At 31.4% G+C, this 16,308-nt stretch overlaps 1 protein-coding gene across 12 annotated transcripts in view; it reads left to right on the forward strand.

Annotated features, from left to right (window-relative positions):
* LOC139527680 (apoptosis-inducing factor 3-like) overlaps window positions 1–16,308 on the forward strand; it is a 63,983-nt gene that overhangs the window by 17,930 nt on the left and 29,745 nt on the right. The gene's annotated exons all lie outside the window — the stretch shown is intronic.

Below are 16,308 nucleotides of genomic sequence, written 5' to 3' on the forward strand. Positions count from 1 at the left end.
AGGTGCTCAGTAGATATAATATATTTTAAAAAATGGCCTTGTTAGTGCTCTCTAGAGTACAATTCTTGCCAGATTATATAAAACTTACCCTATATATCATATTTTAATATCAACCATATCTCAGACAAGTTTAATAATAGTGGACTATCAATTTTTTATGCCCCGCCTAGGGGCATGAGTTTTTCAGTCTTTGCTTCTGTTCGTATTCATGCCCTAAGCTACACATGGCGCTGATGTGAGTTGTAAGTAAGCTTCTGTTTGTATTTGCGCCCTATGCTACACATGGCGCTGATGTGAGTTGTAAGTAAGCTTCTGTTTGTATTCACGCCCTATGCTACACATGGCGCTGATGTGAGTTGTAAGTAAGCTTCTGTTTGTATTCGCGCCCTATGCTACACATGGCGCTGATGTGAGTTGTAAGTAAGCTTCTGTTTGTATTCACGCCCTGTGCTACACATGGCGCTGATGTGAGTTGTAAAGTAAGGTTCTGTTTGTCTGTCTATCCATCGTCTGTCCCGTTTAAGGTTTAAGTTTTTGGTCAACATAGTTTTTATGAAACTTAGTACACAAGTTTCCTATGATAAGATATTTCCAATTTCAATGCAAAATTAAGAGTTATTACCCCAATTTCTCGGTCCACTCAACAAAAAATGATAGTGGGAATGGGGCATCAATGTACTAGGGACACATTCTTGTTGTAAAAGAGTTATGCCCTTTGAAATAATTTAGTTTATGAAAAATGACCTTGTTAGTGCTCTCACAGGTACAATAATTCCCAGATTTTTAGAAAACTTATAATATAGGTTAATAATATCAGTAATATATCAGACAAGTTTTATAGTGATGAACTATTGACTTGTTTTTAAAGAGTTATGCCCCTTGTAGACATTGGAGCTCTGTCTTTTTATTAATCAAATTTTAATCATAAATTGTTAAACAGAATGACTTAATATTTGTTCAGCAGCAGGACAGTGAATATTTGTAACCAGTAAGGCATAAAAAATATATATCAGTCAAAGTGACATATATATATATATAGGATGTTTTGCAGGTTATTTCATAAAATCATAATGATTTTCTACTGGATAATTATTATTTCACAACTGCTTCTTCAATAACCTGATTATTATCAGGAACTTTGTTTTGAGATTTAACAATAACGGATGCAATCAGATTCCATTTTGAATTGCATACAATAAATAGAGCATTAAAAACATATTGAGAAATTAAAATATGATTTTTGATGGATAAGTTTGCCAGAGGATATGGTTTGGTAGCAGATGTGGAAGAACTAATCTGTTATGTAAATGTCTCTGTGAAATAAAAAATTTACCCACAGGCTGAAAGTTACTGGATGTTTTCCAGGTTATTTATGTGTATTGCTGTGATATTACAGTAGAATATATTTTAGTTAATCTTTTATGTTTTAACAGGAATAGTGACAACTATTCTTTTTTTTTTTGGGGGGGGGGGGGGGTATTAGACCTTGTTTACCCCCCTTTGCATGGTTTTATAAGAACATTTAAAATAAATGGAAAATATATTTAAGGCAATTTAATTTTTAATCAAAGTAGAAGAATTCCAAGATTTCTCAAAATATTTTTTCCATGGTGGTCCTTGAACATGTTGAAGAAAATCTAGTCTGCTGGTCTTCACTAAATTCTTATATTCTATTGCAAAATACCAAAATTGTGTGCTACTGTTGCAAAATTTTTGTGGTCAAAACTGGAGCCAACTAATTTTTGAGAACTTGAGTCCAAGTAGATTTTTCCACAAACTATTCCAGTTTGAAGTTCATTGCACAGAACTTTAAATGTGAGCAACCTGTAATACAATCTAATTAAAAACCGATCTCTCATCGCTCCTGTTTCTGATATGTCGCGTGGGAGATCTAACGAAACCGGCTTTGAGGTCACATGTGAGTGAACTAAAAGTCATGAATTTATAAAGATATGCAAATGAGTTGACGACCTATTAATAAGCCAATCAAAAAAGTTTATGAATTATTATGACTGACGATTTCGTCGTAAATAAAATGAGTTACATCCCTTTGCCTTACGTTTAACTTCCAAGATCGTGGAAGACTCAATTTCATTGGTCGAAAAAGACACACCTACGAGGTCACTCACATGTGACCTCAAAGCGGGTTTCGTTAGATCTCCCACGCGACATATCAGAAACAGGAGCGATGAGAGATCGGTTTTTAATTAGATTGCCTGTAATATAAAAATAAGAAGATGTCTGATGATTGCCAATGAGACCTATTGAACGAACATGAGGCTTGAGGGTATAAAAATTTCGGAAAAAAATTTAAGCTATTTTTCATTAATACAAATTTTATTTATTACCTTTATTAATTGTTTCTTTATCATATGGTACAAAAATCAATTAAACAAATCAATGTGTGTTGGCCCCAGATGACTTTTAAAATGAATATATAAAGCTCCAAATTATCTGCCTTTGGTTGCATAAATGCCATTTTTAGCTCACATGGCCCAAAGGGCCAAGTGAGCTTATGCCATCACTTGGCGTCCGTCGTCTGTGGTCGTAAACTATTTCAAGAATCTTCTCTGAAACTACTAGGCCAAATACTTCCAAACTTTAACTGAATGTGTCTTACGGTATCTAGTTTATGAATTGTATCCAAAGTTTTGATCTATCAACAAACATGGTCGCCATTGCTAAAAATAGAACATAGGGGTCAAATGCAGTTTTTGGCTTATAACTCTAAGACTGAAGCATTTAGAGCAAATCTGACATAAGTAAAATTGATTATCAGGTCAAGATCTATCTGCCCTGAAATTTTCAGATGAATCGGACAACCGGTTGTTGGATTGCTGCCCCTGAATTGGAAATTTTAAGGAAATTTTGCTGTTTTTGGTTATTATCATGAATATTATTATAGGTAGAGATAAGGGAGCTACCATTTGATTTTTAGGGGGGGGTGGGGGCTAGGATGAAATTTGAAAAAAATAGGCAGGACAGGAGTTTTGAGTAAAAAAAAAAGGTAGGATGAGACACTTGCAAAAAAAAAAGTCAGAACGACAATTTAGGTAAAAAATAGTCAGGATAAATTAAAAAAAAAAAGGCAGGACCGAACAGAGTGAAAAATAAAAAGGCAGGACAGAGATTACAGCTAAAAAAAAATGCAGGAAATTTTTTTTCATCCTAGCCCCCCCCATAAAAATCAAATGGTAGCTCCCTAAACTATAAACAGCAAAAATGTTCAGCAAAGTAAGATCTAAAAATAAGTCAACATGACTGAAATGGTCAGTTGACCCCTTTAGGAGTTATTGCCCTTTATAGTCAATTTTTAACAATTTTTCGTAAATCTTAGTAATCTTTTACAAAAATCTTCTCCTCTGAAACTACTTGGCCAAATTAATCCAAACTTGGCCACAATCATCTTTTGGGTATCTAGTTTAAAAAATGTGTCCGGTGACCCGGCCATCCAAACAAGATGGCTGCCACGGCTAAAAGTAGAACATAGGGGTAAAATGTCAAAAACCAAAGCATTAAGATCAAATCTGACTGTGGTTGAATTGTTTATCAGGTCAAAATCTATCTGCCCTGAAATATTCAGATGGATCGGACGACACGTTGCTAGGTTACTGCCCCTGAATTGGTAATTTTAAGGAAATTTTGCAGTTTTTAGCTCACCTTTCCTAAAAGGAAATGTGAGCTTTTCTCATCACTTGGCGTCCGTCGTCGTCGTCTGTCGTGGTTAACAATTTTTCAAACATCTTCTCCTCTGAAACTACTGAATGCATTTGGATGAAACTCAGCATTATTGTTCCTTAGATTATCTTTCACAAAGTTTGTGCTTCGATTTTTGATCCATCAAAAAACATGGCCGCCGTTACTTAAAATAGAACATAGGGGTCAAATGCAGTTTTTGGCTTATATCTCAAAAACTAAAGCATTTAAAGCAAGTCTTACATGGGGTAAAAATGTTCATTAGGTCAAGATCTATCAGCCCTGAAATTTTCAGATGAATCAAACAACCCATTGTTGGGTTGCTGCCACTTAATTGGTAATTTTAAGGAAATTTTGCAGTTTTTGGTCATTATCTTGAATATTATTATAGATAAAGATAAACTGTCAACAGAAAAATGATCAGCAAAGTAAGATCTACAAATAAGTATATATGACCAAAATTGTCAATTGACCCCTTAAAGGTTTATTGACCTTTAATGACAATTTTTCACAATTTGTTCATCATATTTGCTAACTTTAAAAAATCTTCTCCTCTAAAACTACTCAACCAAATTCAACCAAACTTCATTTGAATGATCAGTAGGGTGTATAAAATAAAGTTTGTGTTTTATTTTCTATTTCGTCAAAAAACATGGCCGAAGGCATTGTTTACCAGGTGAGCGATTCAGGCTCTTGAGAGCCTCTTGTTTTGCATTAAAATTGAAATATCTTTTTTAACTCATCGGTGACCTATATTTTTTTTTTATTATTTTCAAACAAGCTGTACTTAAACTAAACTTTTGTAAAATTTGAGCGATTTCTGTAATTAAGTTCTTTTTTTTATTTAGATATCACCTAGTTCAACAGAAAAAAAGTTACTTTACAAAAATGTATGCTTCTTTCGAAGGCAGATTGTGAGCGTAAATGAACGGTGACCCCATTTATTTATTTTATTTTTCTATTAAGTATAAGAAGTTCATTTGTAGAAAAATATAGCGAAATCCTACAAAATTGTGATTTAGACCCCCAAGCCACCTTACTTATATATGAATGATAAAGAAAAGTGTTAGCTTCTCTAAATGTCTTCCATGGTTCCAGAATTAATTTTCAGTGGTTAAAGATATCCTGGGTTCCATAATTTACTTATATAAAATCAATTTGCATTATCTCATGAGCAATATCCAATCATCTTTCATTTAAATATTCATTGAAGTGATTATTAAACTGTTTATAAATCAATTGTTTACAGAACAGGTTTAATTAAGACATTTGATCGATGAGTCAAGCACGTGATAAAATGTTAGGATTTTATTAGAAAGAAAAAAATTCTTAATGTACATATTTTTTTGTCTATATGGTCTATATCATGTTAGAAGAAATGTTGTTTATTGCTATTTTTGCACTAACCAATATTTCTCATTAATTTGTGGGAATATATCAATTATAGTCATCCTACATTGTAAAACATAAATGCATAATGTGTCACTGAGTTTGTCATAGTTTTGTCATAAATTTGTGGGCAGACCAAAAAAAATATACATGGACAGAAAAGTATTTATTATTAGTGTTTATGAAAAAAACATGTTTGTCAATCACATGAAAGAATTGCTATGTGTTAGGTCCTTAAACAGTAAACCAATCAGATTTATGTTGCTGGTCTTGTTAGATTGTGTGACGAGTTGGATGTTACTATTATTTTGTGGTCTTATGCCCATAATGACAAATTATTAGAATCTACTTTGTCTATAAAGACACAAAAAAAAAGAAAGTTAAATGCTTTACAGATTTTTTTTTATGCAAAACGAAAACTGAAAATGGCTAGCAGGAAATCTGTAAATGTTATATTTGTTTGTCTTTACCTATGGCAATGATCCTGTGACAGAGACTTTTTTCATTTAGATATTTAAATTCAAGATTTGCACTTTCAAAATTACAGACAAGACATATGTCTGTGTCAACAGTTTATTTGACAAGAACAGATGAAATCTGATGGTACAGGTAGAAACATAGCTTATAAGTGTGGTGTAAGAAGATACAGATATAGTAAGGTTGAAAATGGTTGGCCTGTATTCTGGTTTAAAATGTGTCTTTAAATTAAATACTGTAAATTCAGAAATTATTGCGTGCATTTATTATTGCGATTTTGTCATTATAGAGTAATATGCGATTTTTATTTTTGCGATATTGAGAAAAATTCTATTTAAAGTTAAATACTAAATTTCAAAATGCGAGTTTAAATTATTGCGATTATAACCCTGTCGCAATTTTCGCAATAATAAAAACATCGCAATAATTTCTGAATTTACAGTATCTAAATAAGATCTTCCTTAAACTTGTTTTAAAAAAATTCAGATATAAATTTAAAAAGTCAGGTCACTATCAACATATTTTATATGTCTTTTAGATAAGAAAAAATAAATCAACTCATATTTATCCTGCTGCAACAAAGAAACCATTTGATATACCTTCAGACATAAATAAATTTCCTGTATTGTAATTGAATTTCAAACTTAATGTGACCTTCTTTTTGAGGGGGATTTTTTTTCTGAACCATTATGATGCAGTTTACAAGGTATAGAATGTTAACAGGGAAGTTTTAAATATAACTGCATAAAGATAAAGTATATGCCAAAAACAATAACAGCACCTTGGGATGTTTTATAGCCTGGCCCAATACGGTCCATAGAAGACCCTCATCAGAGGCAGAATGATGGATAAACAAGTCTGAAAGATAAAATGTTTATGTACAAAGTTCTAAGAAAGACAACTCTATGTTTTATACATGTACATGAATTGTAATCTAGGTAAACAAACCTGCATAGAAGTGAGTCCTTTTATTGTTCATGTTCTAAAGGTAATATAAACTGTTATAAAAATAGAAGCTAGCTTTCATAACTATAATATTTAAAGAAGGACCAAAGTTAGCTGAAGTCTATATGCTTACTTTTTATTGTCAGGTTTCCCTGTCACAGTTGTTGCCAAAGGTAATTAACTTAAGAGATGTCCCATGACAGAAGAAATGGTTAAGTCTTGTTAATCTCTAAAAGAAAGAAAAAAACAAGTTAAAACAAATTAAATGTGGCAAATATCAAGTTTCAATAAGTTTAATTTTAAATATTTCATATCCTGAAAAGGTTCAAAAGGCAAATATGTGTTGAAACAGGTCAAGAAGGAAAAGGGAAATGGCCCCTCAAAGATTTGCTGTAAAGTCTTCTTCAATTTGCAGAGAGCATGACACTGTCCATACAAAAGGCATAGGACTGAAGCCCCTTTCTAATCAGTGGCTGCACAACCAATAGGACACCCCTTTTACTGTCTGAAGGGAGTAAAATTATGACCATACTTTGTTATTCTTGACAATCCCTGGGGTTTTTAATCAAATTAGATTTGAAGAAGAAATTCTCTGTAGCTACCAATTTTTGTTATATATCTGTTTTATGGAAAATAATTTTGCCTATAAACTTTTGTCAATTTTGATTGATGTAAAAGTTGTTCAATCATATAAAACATTTGAATATATACATGTACATTGAAAATGATATCAAATACAAGTCAATATATGAGGGACAGCACCATATACCAAACAAACATAGTTTCACAAATCAAATACTTCAGAAATATTTCCTTAATAAGTCAAGGTCTTACTATGTTTACCTAGTTTTTTTACTTAGTTTTTGTTAAGGATACAAAGTCGGTTAAGAATCATACCTACCAAGTTTTAATGTCATTGTCATTAATTTTATCATAATGAAAATTTAAAAATAGGTGTCTGTTGAACTTCCTTATACAATATATATTTCTTATGCAAAACAAGAAAAAATATAAATAATTGTAGATAAAATCGATATCATATTTGGTTTTCTGATAACCGGGATGTTTCACATGACCAAGATTATACATGTGATTGTATCTTTTTGTCAGTAAGTCACATTTGTGTTGACATAATCTGATTATTATAGATAATAATCATTAAAGTCATTTAAATACTATGATATGATTACAAGTGACCTCTCTGAATAGCTGAGTTGTTAATCTACTGATTACAGTACTTACAAATATCCCCATTTTACATTTATGTTTACTTGTATTGGAAAGGTGTAAATTTAGCAGGTAAATTGCTTTCTTCCTTGTAAATCCTCCAATTTCATGTTTTATTGTAAAATTGAATACCTGGTACTAGCAGTTTAAATTGAACTTGTATGTAAAATATATGTTACATGTGACATATTTTTTCAAGATTTGTGTTGACTTGCATTTTGACTTGTCGTGATATTTAATTATAGAATAGACCAGAAGCATGCATATGGCATGAAAATGAACAATACCTCTTTAATTGAAAAAAGGACTAGATTATCTCCCCTTTAAACTTTAAACCTTGAAGATGACCACACTTATCAATCAAAGATGGATGGTTGTTTAAAGTCATGGGGCAAATTAAATGCAAACATGTTGATGTGATAAGATTATGACCCTGCTTTGTAGACTTATATGCTCAGCAGAATTTTTAATGTGCTTGTTCACAAGGTAGCAGTCTGCAGGAAGACATTTCACCCTCATTATTCTGACTCTTACACCGTACTGTCACAAGATACAAATACCTATTTTAAAGTCTTTGGTTTAACCCAGCCAGGGATCGAACCCAAGGCAACATGCTACCAAGGTTTTTTGAATAGATAAAACTCATATAATTGCACAAAATATATTTCGAACATAGCTAGGTTAACCCATATTTATGCCCCACCTACGATAGTAGAGGGGCATTATGTTTTCTGGTCTGTGCGTCCTTCCGTTCGTCCATCCGTCCGTCCGTCCGTCCGTCTTTCCGTCCGTTCGTTCAGGTTAAAGTTTTTGGTCAAGGTAGTTTTTGATGAAGTTGAAGTCCAATCAACTTCAAACTTAGTACACATGTTCCCTATGATATGATCTTTCTAATTTAATTGCCAAATTAGACTTTTGACCCCAATTTAACGGTCCACTGATCATAGAAAATAATAGTGCAAGTTTCAGGTTAAAGTTTTTGGTCAAGGTAGTTTTTGATGAAGTTGAAGTCCAATCAACTTCAAACTTAGTACACATGTTCCCTATGATATGATCTTTCTAATTTAATTGCCAAATTAGACTTTTGACCCCAATTTAACGGTCAACTGATCATTATATTAGAAAATAATAGTGCAAGTTTCAGGTTAAAGTTTTTGGTCAAGGTAGTTTTTGATTAAGTTGAAGTCCAATCAACTTCAAACTAAGTACACATGTTCCCTATGATATGATTTTTCTAATTTTATTGCCAGTTATTGCGAGTGGGGCATCTGTGTACTATGGACACATTCTTGTTTTGAACTATCTTAAGTCTTTTCCTAGCTGTATTTATTTTAAATTCTAACATGATGTCCTTCAAACGTTTGAGTACACACCTGTGGTAAAATATGAATATATTGCCAGGGCTGTTCCGATCGTACTCCAACGTCATATATGCTTTTTCATGAATGAGGCACCCGACGTCATAGAACAATGACGTAAGAATATAAGCATTTTAAGGGAAAATACACGCTTGTGAAACCGAAAATCATCACAACAAGAAAATGTAAACAAACGATGCTAAAATGTGGTGTAAGCCATTTTTTTATACATATACATGAATTATCATTTAAATTCATCTAAAACTAACTAAAAACGTTATTGTAAATAGTTTAAGCATGCCACTAATTCAGTTTACTCCATTCTTTTACGCAAATTTAATAGTGCGTTTATTTATGGGAACAGCAAATATTTGCCTCCACCTAGAGCGCTTCGATCTAAAGAATCGCCGTGTTTGTCCTATTAGAATCGAAATATTTCATGGGGGCTTGAATATATCGTGATTTTACCACGGGTTGTCTCTTTATGCCAATATTTTACCCCTCTCTATCGCTCAGGGTAAAATATTTGTCATAAAGGGCCAACCGTGGTAAATTTACGAAATATTCAAGCCCTCATGAATTATTTCTTAAATATAGGATAATAGTGTCCGATAATTAAGTAAACAAAAGTTGAAGGAACAATACTTGTTAATGAGTGATTTAAAGTTGTCTTATCAGCACATTACCATCCAACTCTATTTATTGTACCCTTAAATATGGTAGTTTATCTCCAGAATCTTGTACATATATGTGTATATACTATAGACAAATAGTAACCATTTACAACTGTATTTACCATGGAAAACTAAATAATAAATTTATTAAAATTCATAACATATTCCCCTGTGGAAGGTTTGAATCAACAGTAATGGGAGCAGTTTGTAAGTTTTCAAAAATTATTTTTGTCAGTAAATGAGAATTTTTTTGAATTTAGGTGTTTTATCACTTTTATGTAACTAATTTTGAACTTTTTTCAATTTCAATATTTTAAATATTCAAGCAATACGATTTGGGATTGTAATAAATGAATTGAAATTGTCTATTTTTGTATACCGGTAATTTATTAGAAAATTTATTCATTTTTTCAACTAATGAATTGGAGCTAGTTATATCATGTATATTGACTATTGTATTTGAAGACTTTATGTTAACATTTGTATGCCTTATTGTAGAAACTCTTACTATCCCACAATGGACAGTTCTTACACCATATACTGTAAATTCAGAAATTGTTATGATTTTTTACTGTGCTTTTTGAGGTATCACAATTGTAATTTACCAAACTGCTGTTTGAATTCTTCTTTCAAACTGAAAATATTTTCTCAGTTTATCAGTGTGTGGGAGAAGAATTCAAACTGCCATTTAGTAAACTGTTTGAGTCACTGTTATTGTTATACTGAAAAACCTACTGAATAAGCATGTTAAAAATTACAAAATATTGTGACATAGGTTTTACAAAAATTATATATATGTTCAATTTTAAATTTTGAAAATCTTCTATATATATATCATGTATATAGAAATTGTATGCCAAGTGTCAGAAATTAGTAGGAATTAATCCCACTTTTTTGTGTGCATTGTTCAATATTTGCAGTGATGAACAGACACTTTTTTCACAATTCCAATGCACATTTTAGTAGAACATAGGCGGATCCAGGGGGGGGGGGTGGGCGGCCCCCCCTTTTGTGGGAAAAATTTGGTTGATTATATAGGTCAGTCAGCGGACCCCCCCTTAGGAAAAGTTCTCGATCCGCCACTGTAGAACTTGGGAAAAGATTTATTTCGTAAGATTTTGTGTGAAAAGAGCTTCTGACTCTTCAACCAAAACCAAAAAAAAAGATATAGAATCCTAGGCTAATTTTAGACCTAAAAAAGAGGGTCTTTGCTGTGAAATCACATTTGTACTTGGGCCTATTTATTTATCTATAAATCCATACTGAAGACTCACCATGTTGAACCTGTCCGAATATTGAAAGTTGTGTACATTGCTATTTAAATTTGTCAGGTTTGAAGAGGTATTGTTCAATTCTTCATAAACATTGATGATGTATTTATGAAAATACTTGAGCTATATATATATAAAGAGAACAGATTTTGATCTCGAAACTGACAAAACTCTTGAGTTATGTGGATGTCTTTTACAGGACTTTAAGAAATCAGTATATATAGGGTAAGTGAAGGTTGCATCAAGTTCATTTGGTTTTGTTTTTTTTTTTCACTTTGAAATTGCCTCCATACCCTTTCTCAAAAAGGTTTGCCCTAAATTATTTTTTTTATTTAAACAAGCAGTTTTTACAAGTTCTTGATACTTTTGAAAAAAAAACAGATTCCCTGAAGCTTAAAGCGAAAAAAGGTTCTTCCTGGAATAAATGCAAAATAATCCAACATTCCCCATTTCTTGTATAGGAACAATATATTTAGATTCACTTGATGTAACCTACGTTGAATTGTGTTCCAAATGTATTATTTGTTTTCTTCCATTTAATAAATTTAAGCAGTTTAAGCTGACTCTGATTATAGTTTTATTGTTTGTCACTTTAATTGTTGCCATTCCTTAGTATTTTAGCTTTAAGTCTGATTTGAAACATGCGATCCATTTGTGACTTTGATTAGAATATTGTGTTTCAAAATTGTCTTATATTAGTAAGCAAATATTTATGAAAACTGATCTTAACATTAAAATGCAAGCTAACAGAAATTTGCATTTTTGTTGGTATTTTGTTTTGTGGTTTTGTCAAAATCTTTATCAGCCTATAGAAAATTTTGAATTTGTGGTTTACCTGAACCTACGACAGAAATTTTGTCAGAATAGGTTTCAGGAATACAAGTGAATCCACAATATTGCAAATTATAATTTGTAAAATAATTTAAAAGAAAACTTCATCCATTTTTGCGGCAGTCATTATCAATGATTATATGTCTTTACCATATTGATTTGGTGAATTACATCAGTTAAAAATCTGGTGAATATTCTTCTACTCTTTATATCTTTTTTATGCCCCACCTACGATAGAAGAGGGGCATTATGTTTTCTGGTCTGTACGTCCTTTCGTCCGTCTGTCTGTTCATCCGTGATTTCGTTTGCCCTGCTTTTTTTGGTCAAGGTAGTTTTTGATGAAGTTGAAGTCCAATCAACTTTAAACCTAGTACACATGTTCCCCATGATATGATCTTTCTAATTTTAATGCCAAATTAAAGTTTTGACCCCATTTTCACGGTTCACTGAACATAGAAAATGATAGTGCAAAGTTCAGGTTAAAGTTTTTGGTCAAGGTAGTTTTTGATAAAGTTGAAGTCCTATCAACTTGAAACTTAGTACACATGTTCCCTATGATTTGATCTTTCTAATTTAAATGCCAAATTAAAGTTTTGAACCCAATTTCACGGTCCACTGAACTTGGAAAATGATAATGCGAGTGGGGCATCCGTGTACTATGGACACATTCTTGTTTATCTTCTACTTCTTAAAGTGTTGTCTTTATTTTTTATTTAAATTCGCAGTGACCTTGATCAGTCGAAAGAACATCCATATAATATCTCAAGGGCAGTAAGGTTGAGAAACCTAAATTCATACCCATAGGCATTGTGTTGTACATACCATACTTGATAAGAAACATTTTGATTACTTTATGCATATGATTGACAGCTATAAGTCATTGATGTTTTATTGACAGGCTGATATTTATGTTTTTATATATTATAGTATTATTTATTAGATAATATATATATTTCTGTCTTAAAGGTCACCTTTGAAAGTTTTGCTTCTGTAAGAAGACATATTTAAATGATTAAATTACAAAAAGTGCAGACTCCAAACAATGGAAGGTTGTATTACATGTTCCAAGGTTATGTTTTCAACCAGTAGGAATGAAACTTAAAGTTGACAAATATGTCAAAATAAAATTTATTTTATTATAATTCGAAAATCCAACTTTATTTATTTTCAATAATTTGCATAAGGCTCAATATTGGCATTCTAATAAAAAATTAGAAGGTCAAAATATATGTTTTTGAACAGCATTAAAATGGAAAAATTCTAAAAGTTGTACAAAATCAAGTTTAAGCCATCTATGTCTGAGAGTGGAAAATTTAAACCTTATACATTTATATGTTACAGTGAATTTGTATAATTAGTGATTATGTAGAATCCCTGAAATTTTCAGGGATTATGTAGAATCACTGGCTAGTTTAGGGATTATATATAATCACTAAAATTTTCAGGGATTATGTATAATCACTAGAAAAAACGTCAGGGATTATACATAATAACTGAAATGAAGAAATAGTCTATTTATAAAGAAAATGAATAAAAGTCAATTAATTTATGCTATAAAATCATATTAAAACAGCATTACACTGTATAAACATCAATTGTAAAATGTTAAGAACAAAATATCAAAATGATAACCCCAATTTTAAAAATGTTAGGCAAAATATATTAAAATGTTAAACACAATATATTAAAACTAAATGCTTCATATCTGTTTTTACCACAATATCCATATTTAAAAAAAAACTTTCCTTCGCATATCAAATCAGATATTATGACCCGCCCAAGAAAAATAAAGTGTTCAGTAAAAACATCTGTAGGTACCCCCCCAAAAAGGGAATTAGCAACCTCAAACTGGTCTGGGCAAGATACCATGACCTTTTTTTTGCCAGGCGATATCCTTTTTCAGATTTTTGGTGAACAATTACCATTATAGTTTTGGGGATTCCCTTTCCTTTTTATACGACCACAAAAATTTAAATTTTTTGGTCGTATATTGCTATCACGTTGGCGTCGTCGTCTGCGTCATCGTCGTCATCCGAAGTCTTTTAGTTTTCGCACTTTAACTTTAGTGAATAGAAATCAATGAAATTTTAACACAAGGTTTACGACCACAAAAGGAAGGTTGGGATTGATTTTGGGAGTTTTGGTCCCAACATTTTAGGAATTAGGGGCCAAAAAGGGCCCAAATAAGCATTTTCTTGGTTTTAGCACTATAACTTTAGTATAAGTAAATAGAAATCAATGAAATTTTAACACAAGGTTTATGACCACAAAAGGAAGGTTGGGATTGATTTTTGGAGTTGAGGTCACAACAGTTTATGAATTAGGGGCCAAAATAAGCATTATTTTTGGTTTTTGCACCATAACTTTAGTATAAGTAAATAGAAATCTATGAAATTTAAACACAAGGATTATGACCATAAAAGGAAGGTTGGGTTTGATTTTGGGAGTTTTGGTCCTAACAGTTTAGGAATAAGGGGCCCAAAGGGTCCAAAATTGAACTTTGTGTGATTTCATCAAAAATTGAATAATTGGGGTTCTTTGATATGCCGAATCTAACTATGTATGTAGATTCTTAATTTTTGGTCCCGTTTTCAAATTGGTCTACATTAAGGTCCAAAGGGTCCAAAATTAAACTCAGTTTGATTTTAACAAAAATTGAATCCTTGGGGTTCTTTGATATGCTGAATTTAAAAATGTACTTAGATTTTTAATTATTGGCCTAGTTTTCAAGTTGGTCCAAATGGGGGTCCAAAATTAAACTTTGTTTGATTTCATCAAAAATTGAATAAATGGGTTCTTTGATATGCCAAATCTTACTGTGTATGTAGATTCTTAATTTTTGGTCCAGTTTTCAAATTGGTCTACATTAAGGTCCAAAGGGTCCAAAATTAAACTAAGTTTGATTTTAACAAAAATTAAATTCTTGGGCTTATTTGATATGCTTTATCTAAATATGTACTTTGATTTTTGATTATGGGCCCAGTTTTCAAGTTGGTCCAAATCAGGATTCCATATCAAGTCTTGTGCAATAGCAAGAAATTTTCAATTGCACAGTATTGCACAATAGCAAGAAATATCTAATTGCACAATATTGTGCAATAGCAATTAATTTTCAATTGGAGTTATCTTTCTTTGTATAGAATAGTAGTTGATAATATATGTTTGAAATTTGCCAGACATGACTATGATGTCATTTTCTATTTTTATTTGCCAATAACTTTATGTAAATAACTTCATTGGAAATTTGCCAATATAAAATGTTGCTGATGAAGCTTTTTTTCCTTATCTTATCTAAAATGTTTTTAGACAATGTATGTTGGACATTTGCCAGACATGACTATGATGTCATTTTCTATTTTTATTTGCCAATAACTTTATGTAAATAACTTCATTGGAAATTTGCCAATATAAAATGTTGCTGATGAAGTTTTTTTTATTGTTTTATACAATAAACAATGTATATTCACTTTTACTACCAACCAATCTTTACCATTCAGTGATAACAAGCACTTTATTTTACATTTTAATATTTTATGATGTATTAAAAAGAGTAGTTATTGTTGCAAACTCCATTAGAAATTTGAATTGATATCAGTTTTGGAAAAAGGGAAACAGGGATGTGAAAAAAAAGGGGGGGGGGGGGGTTTAAATTTTTCTCATTTCAGATTTCATAAATAAAAAGAAAATTTCTTCAAACATTTTTTTGAGAGGATTAATATTCAACAGCATAGTGAATTGCTCAAAGGCAAAAACAAACTTTTAAGTTCATTAGACCACATTCATTCTGTGTCAGAAACCTATACTGTGTCAACTGTTTAATTTTAGATTTAAAAAGTTTGAAGAAGAAATCTTTAATTGATTTGTAAAATCTTAACATTTGTTTTGTGTAAAAAAAAACCATGTAATGTCAAAAATTTGATCACAATCCAAATTCAGAGCTGTATCACTTGAATGTTTTGTCCATACTTGCCCCAGTTGTTCAGGGTTCGACCTCTGCGGTCGTATAAAGCTGCGCCCTGCGGAGCACCTGGTTTACCCTGTGGTATTGCTTCTGCTAAAATTTTGTTCTAATTGTCCATCCTTAAATTTTCTATACATTTAGATGTGTAAGTTCTCTCTGTTTGAATTTCTTGTTCATTTGAACAAAAACAAAAAACAAAAAAACAGATGTTCATATTCATAATCTTCTTCACCATTTGTTTTACAGTACTAATGTTTTCAGTGAGTGACAATTAACAAAATATATGTCATGTCGGTGGTCTGTCTGCCATTGTTCTTAAAAAAGACTTTAAAATGGTACTAAGATATAATTATATATTTCATTATGTAGATATAGACTTAAACCAACTCTGCACAGACATGCAAACAAAATTTTGTTGCATTATTTATGTTGCAGGATTGTGCTTTTCATAATTTGTGTCTCTCATGGAAAGAAAGTCC

Source organism: Mytilus edulis, chromosome 6 (assembly GCF_963676685.1).
Source record: "Mytilus edulis chromosome 6, xbMytEdul2.2, whole genome shotgun sequence".
NCBI classification, from domain to species: Eukaryota; Metazoa; Mollusca; class Bivalvia; order Mytilida; family Mytilidae; genus Mytilus; species Mytilus edulis.